Raw genomic sequence first — 8,275 nt, forward strand, 5'->3', positions numbered from 1 at the left:
TTTATAAAGCATTCCTATGTAGTGCTTTATAGTTTGTATTGAAATGAGTTAAGTAGAGTTGAGACAAGTTAAAGTGTTTCGCTCAATTCAAACTCATGCTTATTATGTCTTGTTTTAGATTTTCTCTCACATGCTCATATATTCAATGTACTAACGCCATTTGACCTGAATCTTTTACGATGCAGATACAGGTTACCAGGATCAACACTCAGCGCTTCGTTGATCCAGTTTAGCTTCAGAGTTTTTGATTAGGGATCAAACCCTTGGCGAAATCCGCACCAAAATCCTTAAGAACTTGGAAAACGCTTGATTTTTCTTCTTTTCTCCTCTTCTTGAACTTCTCTCAAAATACTAGAATTAATTGGGATTTGTCAAATTGAACCAAATGAGTTTAGACCGCTAAAGATATCAAAAAAAATTAATTGACTGGGTAAGGAAAAAACCAAAATACCCCTCTTAAATTTGGGTAACTTTCCTTAATAAGATAACCCGACTTCGAACAGGCATCTCTCTTTCATACGATCTCAAAAATTAGCAAACTAAGTGTCTTTGGTAAAAGAATTTCAAGATCTTTCATTTGATATCTTATGGGCCACCTTACTCATCTTATACTGAAATTTATGGTCGTTTGAAGTTGAACCTAAACTCATACTCAACATAACTTTGCGAATTTTCAGATTTTTTAATTTCCAATTTAATTTCTTTCTAATTCTAGTTCTTTTTTAAAAAAAAAAAAGAAAAAAGAAAAAAAAAGAGGTGTTACAACTAATCCCCACATTCAAGTCTTCGAACATTTTTTCCACCCAAGGGCGAGCCCCAAGATGAGTCTTAACACAGTCTTTTAAAACATGTTTGTCATTTTGGCGTAATTTTTTCGCCTTTTTTCTATTATAATCACTCACTCGGTCTCATCTTTGATAGACATCATATTAAAAATAGTTGTCTCATATTAATTTGTTACTTACTAAATTGAGATAAAATCAATTAAAAAAATTTCATTTTATCCCTGCAATTAAGATGACATTTAAAAATCTGAACAATTACCAATATGATAGTTACTCCTGTTCTTTATGTTATTTTTTCTAACTTACTTTTATGTACATTGATATGAAAAAAGAGTAAATAGTAAAGTTAAATTATCAATTAATGATTTCATAATCACCGTATAAAATAGAAAGTGATCATATAATATGGACAAATAGGAGTAGTAAATAAGATAACGTGTTGGATTTTAAAATTATTTGGCAGAAACATATAAAAGTAAATAATTAGTCTAATCATAATTATGTTTTATTTTATTTTAATTAATTAAATCTTAGACACTAAATTAAACCTATGCCAAGTGTCAAACAACCCTTCCTTTCCGTTTTCTAGCTTGTTTTTCTTAGACTGATTCATCTTGCGCTTAATTTTGGTTAGTCTTCATATGTCTATCAAGTGATGCAATTTAGCTCTATATACTTACATAAAATATCTAATTTCACATAAATATCACATTCATCAAATCTATATAATAATATAAAATTGAATCATAGGGTTAGTTGATGTGGCATGCTTCTAAAGCTAGAATTCAATTTTTTTTTACATTTCTTTTGAATTTTCTTCTTTTATTTTTTCATTAATTATTTGTTTAATAATTTTAAAATCTATCTTATTTATTATATTCAATTATAATTCATACTTTACAAAAAATATTTTTTTTTTTTGCATTCTCCACTTAAATAACAAGTCTTCTCAATTTCCTTTTATTTAATTCTCAGGACTCAAACAATCTATAAATAACAATCATATATGGGGTTGTTTCATATTCATTTTCATGTTTTCCTTCTTCTTTTTGTATTAATATATTTTTTTTTCATTTGTTTGTTTTTTCTTCATTTTCTTAATCGATCATGTATTTATTAACTAAAAGAGAATATAGAAAAAGTGATGCGGAAATATGCATGATCACCATGTTCGTGAAGATCATAGATATGTTTTACATCATTTCTTTTGTGTATAATAGTCAAACACGAGGACATGGGAAAGATATTTTTTTATGACAGTGTCAAATTAGTTTTGTACAAATTTGACAAAATGAAAAAGAAATTTAGTGGTGGTCAAAGTTTTATCAAGAGAGATGATCTGATTAATTTGATAGAATTGAAGTTTGAATGATTTAGAATATATAGAGAAACGGAAATTTTTAGTATGTATGAGGCACGCCATGTCATACTTGTATGAGGCATTGTTTCATTGACAAATGGACATAGATGGGACACATTGCTAATAAAGGAACATTTTTAAGTCTTTATTTTATTTTATTTTTGTTTTAGGTCCCTTGCTCAATATATTTGTGTTTTAATTTATTTTTTTATGTTTTTCTTTTTTAAGATTATTTTAATCATATCTTTTAAGAATTTATTTGTTGATCTAATTAGTTTATGCTTTCCTTTTATTTGAATTTTACGATCATTATATTAGTTTTTAGTTTATTATTTTATTATTATTATTTTCTTTTATGCTATTTATTTTATTAAAATAAATATTTGATTGAAATTTAGTTTTTAGTTTATAAAATCAAGAAATAATATATTTTCTAATCCTAAAAAATATCTTCAAAAACTTATAAATAAATTTTATAAAATTGTGAAAATTCTTTTAAGGAATAAATTATTTAAATTATTATTTATATTTATAATTTCTTAAGAAATGTATAAGAAAGTTAATTAAAAAAACATTAATTAAATTACACCTACCTTGAATTTTAAAAATAAAAATATTGTATAAATTGACGGAAACAATCTGTATTTATGTTGGTGTTTATAGATGTATTTCGTTTTTGAATTTCATGACAATAGTATCAAAACTTATGTAATTGTTTGTCAAGATCATTAATGTTCTTTCCGTTATATTTACTTTTTAAGAGTATTTTGTGGATTAAATTGCTTTTTGATTATGAAATTGTTGAGAGAAAAATAAAAGAACGTATTAAATTTCTACCTTCTTTGTTTTCATATTAATAATCTATTTTTTCTTTTACAAATTTCTTAAGAAATCATAAATAGAATAATAGTTTTACTAATTTACACCTTAATTTTTTGGGGTAACTTTATAAATTTTACTTTTAAAAATAATTAATTGTTATAATAAAATAGAAAATTGAAATTAATTAAATCTTTGAATATTAACAAATAATTTTATGTACCTATTTTCAATTATATAAATAATTAATATCAACATGAAAAAATATTATCAAAAATTTAAAAGTAAAATGAGTCGAGTAAGATTTTTTGAATTCCATATTTTTCATGAATAAAGTTATTTAAGTATCAAATTTGGAACAATTGTTACAAAAGAAAGGGAAAAAAGTAAAAAAGTTTTTTTTTAAAAAAAGTACGAAAGAGACGGAAAACGTTAAAAGAAAGGAAAAAAATTATAATGAATGAGGCACAAGTATGATGTGCAAGACAAAAGTTATGTGAGGATTTATATTTTGCCAAGTGTATCTATTTTATAAAATTGACTAAAATCTTTTTTCTCTCTCTTCCTTTGACGTTTTCCTTCTCTTTCTTACTTTTTTTTTTTTGAAAAAAAAAAACCTTTTTTACTTTTTTCCCTTTCTTTTGTAATAATTGTTCCAAATTTCATACTTAAATAACTTTATTCATAAAAAATATGGAATTCAAAAAATCTTATTCGACTGATTTTATTTTTTAATTTTTGATGATATTTTTTCATGTCGATATTAATTATTTATATAATTGAAAATAGTTATATAAAATTATTTGTTAATTTTCAAAGATTTAATTAATTACAATTTTCTATTTTATTATAACAACTAATTATTTTTAAAAGTAAAATTTATAAAGCTACCCAAGAAAATTAAGGTGTAAATTAGTAAAACTATTATTCTAGTTATGATTTCTTAAGAAATTTGTAGAAGAAAAAATAGATTATTAATATGAAAACAAAGAAGGTAGAAATTTAATATGTTCTTCTATTTTTCTCTCAACAATTTCATAGTCAAAAAGCAATTTAATCCACAAAATTGTAACAACCTATTTAGTCGTTTTGAGCAGTAGAGTTTATTTCTGGTAATAGCTGTCTGGGTCGACGGATCCAATGACGGACCATCATGGGCACGACGGACCGTCGAGGGGGTCTCGTTCCAAAACACTTAGACTCTGGAAATTTGGGTACTGAGATCGACTCTCTGAACTTCACGACGGAATGGCAGGACGGACCGTCATTTGCACGACGGACCGTCACAAATTTTTTCACAAAATTAACTCTCTGAACTTTGTGACGGACCTGCAGTACGGACCGTCACAGTCATGACGGACCGTCACAGGCTGTGTAACCCTTACTGGGTCGGATTTCTGTTAAAAGTTTTTAAGGGGTGTTTTGGACTATTCCTACTTATGATTATAAAGTTAGTGGTTTAATGTTAATAATTCAATTACTTGGGGGTTAAAGGAGATAACCTTGAAATAAATAGTGGGTTACTTTTACCATCTTTTATACTTAATTAGGTGATAATTAGGGTAAAAGAAAAGAGTTTGAATAAGGAAAAATAGAAAGAACAGAGAGAAGAGGGGAGAGCGAACGAGAGGGGGAGAAACGAAGAGGAAAGCAAAGCATTGGAGAAGTAGATTGCTTGATCACGATTCTTCGGTGGAGGTAGGTTATGGTTTATGTTATTCCGTAGTAAACTCTAAATAGCGATTGATATGTATTGGGTAATTTTGTAAAATCTTCTATATGCTTAATTGTGTGCTTGAATGATGTGATTATGTAATTTTTATAAATTAGCATGATGAGGCCGTTGAATCTTAAACCTTAAAACCTCTTTGTTAATGATGATGCCTTGGTATAAAAAAAGGCTTGATAAACTAAAAGAATGAGATTAGAGGATCGGGTGCCACGAACCGACACGTAGAATTAGGGGATCGGAGTGTCACGTTCCGACACCAGGATAGTAGAGGATCGGGTGTCACGAACCGACACGTAGTAGAGGATCGGAGTGTCACGTTTCGACACCAGGATAGTAAGATGAATGAATGTTGAGGGGATCGGAGTGTCACGTTCCGACACCAGGATAGTAAAGAGAGTGAATCTTGAATTATGTTAATATACTCAATGTAAAGAACCTATTTCCCAAATGAGTATGGTGTGAAGGCTTGATTCCTCATAGACGTGCTTGGGTTGTGGCCAATGGTTATGGTACTTCTTGTTGTCACCTGTTAAGTATTTGGTTGGTTTTATGTTATTATTCGATATATATTGCTTTCTATTTTGAGTTGGCCGATGATACCTACTCAGTACTTGTGCCTTGTACTGACCCCTACTTGTATGTTTCTCTTTGTTATTTGTGGAGTGCAGCAAACGTACCATCGACTTCGACTCGTCCTCAACTCTAGCCAGTCTTCATCACGTCAGATTTCAGGTTGAGCTATTGTTCCTAGCTCGGACTGGATTCTCTCTCATTCATGTCTTGATGTCCTTAAAGTTCGGACATGGACCATTTGTTTACTTATTTTAGCTTCCTAGATACTCTTAGACTTAGAAATTTGAGGATAGATGTTCTTGTGGTGATGACTGCCAGATTTTGGGAATAATAATTATTAAATTTTAGAAGTTATTTATTGGTTATATTAATGAGTTTTAAGTCTTCCGCATTATTTTCTGTTTATTATGGTTGAAATGTTGGGGTTTAGATTAGTTGGTTCACTCACATAGTTGGGTAAGTGTGGGTGCCACTCGTGGCTCGTTTTGGGTCGTGAGAAACTTGGTATCAGAGCATTAGGTTCGTTGGTCTCATCACACAAGAATGAGTCTAGTAGAGTCTTAAGGAATGGTAGGGGGACACCTTTACTTTTCTTTGAGAGGCTATAAGACTGTAGGAAAATCCCATTATTTCTTTCTTTCGTGCTATTACTTGTATCCAATTGGTATCTAGGTGATACAAATTGGTATCTGACCATCATCCCTCTATTTCGCAGATGGTTAGAACTAAAGCAACAATTGCGCCAACACCAACACCAGTAAGACAAGATACGTCTGAACCAGCCAATGAGGTTGTAGCTCGAAGAGGAGCAGTGGCAAGACGCCGTGGTAGAGGTCGCGGGAGGACGTCCTCTAGAGGAAGAGGACAAGCACCTGGCCCAGCTAGTACTAGGGTGGTGACTCCTCCACCGACTGAGGAAGTATTAAGAGAGGGTGAGGAAGGGGAGGATGAACAAGTGCAGAATGAGGGATTACCACCCCAACCTACCCCAGAAATGATTAACCAGGTTCTTGCTTATCTTAGCGGGTTATCTGATCAAGGCCAGACACCTCCAGTGTTTTCTGTACCAGCACCTCAGGTTCCGGGAGTACAACATGCAGCTGCTGTGGCTCCCCGCATGGATGTCTCATTGGAAATAGGCACGTTTCCTCGGTTGACTACAGGGCCTATAATGACAAGCGATCAGCATGAACTTTTCACTAAGTTCTTGAAGTTGAAACCTCCAGTTTTCAAGGGTGCTGAATCTGAGGATGCCTATGATTTTCTAGTTGATTGTCATGAGCTGCTACATAAGATGGGCATAGTGGAACGATTCGGTGTTGAGTTTGTAACCCTATCAGTTTCAGGGAAATGCCAAAATGTGGTGGCGATCGTATGTTGAGTGTCAATCAGCACAGGCATCACCCATGACTTGGGCATCATTCTCTAGCTTGTATATGGAGAAGTATATACCCCGAACTTTGAGGGATAGGAAGAGAGATTTCCTGAGCCTAGAGCAAGGCAGGATGTCGGTTACTGCTTATGAGGCTAAGTTTCGTGCATTATCATGGTATGCCACCCAGCTTTGATTCATTCCACAAGAGCGGATTCGCCGTTTTGTGAAGGGATTGAGGTCAGACTTGCAGATTCCAGCCTTACAGGTAGCTACTGCAACAAAGTCCTTTCAGGAGGTGGTAGATTTAGTGATAGAAGTGGAGGGAGTGAAGCCAGACGACTTCACCATGGCGTCGACACCTAAGAAGTTTCGTAAGGGAGGTGAGTTTGGTGGGTCTTACTCCAGAGGACAGAGTTCAGGAGGTTACCCAGCCCGACCTATTCAATCTTCACTGCAGGCTGTAGCTGGGGGTCCACCGCAGACCGGACAACACTTCCCTGAGTTTGGGGGTTATCCTCAGACTCCGTCGTTCTCACAGAGACCTATGTTTGAACCCAGAGAGTGTTATGGATGTGGGGAGACTGGACATATTAGGAGGTATTGTCCAAAACAGAGTTACAGACCCCCAATAGTCAGAGGTAGAGGTGGTCATGGAAGAGGCCGCTATGCTGGAGGATGGGGTGGCCAAGGTAATGGAGGTCACCAAATCAACCGGGGTGGCGGGCAAACTGGAACTACTGCAGCGCAACATGGTAGGGGCAGACAGGGGATAGGACCCATTGTTATGCTTTCCCTGGGAGGTCTGAAGCGGAGACATCTGATGCTGTTATCACATGTAATCTTTTGGTTTGTGATTGCATGGATTCTGTATTATTTGATCCTGGATCCACATTTTCATATGTATCTTCCTCATTTGCTACTGTTTTTGATTTACATTGTGATTTGCTTGACATGCCTATACGTGTCTTTACTCCGGTGGGTGAGTCTGTGATAGTTGAAAAGGTGTATAGGTCTTGTCTTGTAACTTTTGTGGGGAGTAATACTCATGTAGACTTGGTTATCTTAGACATGGTTGATTTCGATGTAATTCTGGGTATGACTTGGCTTTCTCCAAATTTTGCAATCTTAGATTGTAATGCTAAAACTGTAACGTTGGCCAAGCCTGGGACAGATCCGTTAGTGTGGGAGGGTGACTATACTTCCACCCCAGTTCGCATTATCTCCTTTCTTCGTGCTAAGAGAATGGTTAGTAAGGGTTGTTTAGCTTTCTTGGCACATCTCGTGGATGAGACTTTCCAAGTACCTTCGATTGAGTCTGTCTCGATAGTCCGTGAGTTTCTGGATGTGTTTCCTGCAGACCTTCCTGGTATGCCACCGGATAGGGATATTGACTTTTGCATTGATCTGGAGCCGAGTACTCGCCCCATTTCCATACCCCCTTATAGAATGGCTCCCACTGAGTTAAGGGAGTTAAAGGCCCAACTTCAAGAGTTGTTAGGCAAAGGCTTCATTATACCAAGCGCTTCCCCTTGGGGTGCTCCTGTTTTGTTTGTGAGGAAGAAGGATGGAAGTTTTCGGATGTGTATAGACTACAGACAACTGAATAAGCTAACTATGAAGAACAAGTATCC

The sequence above is a fragment of the Solanum lycopersicum genome, chromosome 2, assembly GCF_036512215.1.
Source record: "Solanum lycopersicum chromosome 2, SLM_r2.1".
Classification (NCBI taxonomy): domain Eukaryota; kingdom Viridiplantae; phylum Streptophyta; class Magnoliopsida; order Solanales; family Solanaceae; genus Solanum; species Solanum lycopersicum.